The sequence below is a fragment of the Apis dorsata genome, unplaced genomic scaffold (assembly GCF_000469605.1).
Source record: "Apis dorsata unplaced genomic scaffold, Apis dorsata 1.3 scaffold_68, whole genome shotgun sequence".
NCBI classification, from domain to species: domain Eukaryota; kingdom Metazoa; phylum Arthropoda; class Insecta; order Hymenoptera; family Apidae; genus Apis; species Apis dorsata.
In genome coordinates, this window is record NW_006263366.1 from 619,985 (window position 1) to 621,580 (window position 1,596).

At 33.8% G+C, this 1,596-nt stretch overlaps 1 protein-coding gene across 1 annotated transcript in view; it reads left to right on the forward strand.

Annotated features, from left to right (window-relative positions):
- LOC102674723 (heterogeneous nuclear ribonucleoprotein K-like) overlaps positions 1–1,596 on the forward strand; it is a 62,284-nt gene that overhangs the window by 34,659 nt on the left and 26,029 nt on the right. The window lies entirely within an intron of this gene.

A 1,596-nucleotide genomic window follows, 5' to 3' on the forward strand; every position in this document is an offset into this window, starting at 1 on the left:
GGGCGAATGGAAAGCCCCACCGATTCCGTGGTCGTATTAAAACTTTTCGTTCGCACCTATCTCTGCCAGATGTCTGTCTACTCCCTACTTTAAACTCGATCGCGATACGCTATTGAATTTTCTTAGAGAACCATATTCGAGAACGATATTACGCGCTTCCATTATCGAGACGATGATTTCAATAAAGGAAACGGAGAGATAAGGGACCGTTGTAAAATTCCATAACGCGAGTCGATGCGATAATTAGAGGTAGATAACGCGCAACAATACGATAGAAATAAACTAAGAAATTGTTTTGTTAGATTCAAAACGAAATAATAATAATAATAATAATAATAAAAAATAGGATACAGGGATTGTAAAAAAATTCACTCGTCGTTCGTCATTTTCTCATTCGTGTGATCAATCGTGAAACTCGGCCAATTACGAAGCGGAAGAAAAATTTTTGAAACATTGTAGAGTGTATATTGTAGAGTTTATAATCGTTTTCATCACGTGATCATCACTTAATCGGTAATATCAATCGTCGAATGTAAATTTCTACCGTTCGAAGCTGCCTAGATCCTTACGTAAACAAGTTTTATGGATTATACGACCATCGCATAACAGGTTTACCTTTTATTTGCGTATACCTTTTATAGATATATCGATTAGTTTGATCGATTATCTCGTCTCTTGTATTGTAAATGAAATAGACGTTGAAAATTATACGAGTAATAAAATAGTCGAGCACGTTAACGGACAGTAATTTTGTTAAAATTTATTACAACTATTCAATCGTAATATGTTTATCAATATGTTTAACGATAACTTCTAAGTATAGTTTAAAAAAAGATATTTATTTACACAACGTAATTTTTTTATCTTTTATTTACGCGCGATAAAAAAAACGAATTTATAGATGTCAGTAAAAAATACGATCGATAGCAACTGCGCCATCTAACGTCCTCAGCTAAAACTTCATCGTGCGTTGAAAAACTTGAGCGCATAAATCATTTTTACCTTCCTCTTTTTTTTTATCCACGATCTTTATCCACGTTAGAAAAAAAAAAGTAACGAGAAAATAAATCAAAAATTACAACGATATAAGAAATTTCGATCATTTTCGATCTATATCTTTATAAATAGATGAAATATTATTTTTTATCACGTACAAAAAAATCGCTTAAATTATCTGTCAATCAAAACATGAAATATTCTCTTTCAAATTTTCAATTCTCGTTTCCTAATAAATAAATAAATAAATAAATAAATAATCGTGCATGATAAATAATCGGTCTATTTCTCATCCACGAGAGATTATCGATTCATCGAAATGGAATGCGTAAAACTTGCAAAAGTTTTAAAACTTCTGCGAACGCTTAATTTTGAGGAAAAGTTGCAGCTTTAAAAAAGAAAGGGGGACGTGAAAAACACGGCGGGATTCCGGGTCACGATGCGACGAGACGTGGCGCGTTTCTTTTTAAACTCTCTCTTTCTCTCTCCTCTCCCCTTTCGTCAGTGGCGACGAAGTTTCTCGTGCTTCCTAAATAACCGCGCGACACGGCAGGGGGTGGCAGAGGGCCGTCGAGGGTAAAAAAAAAAAAAAAAAAAAAA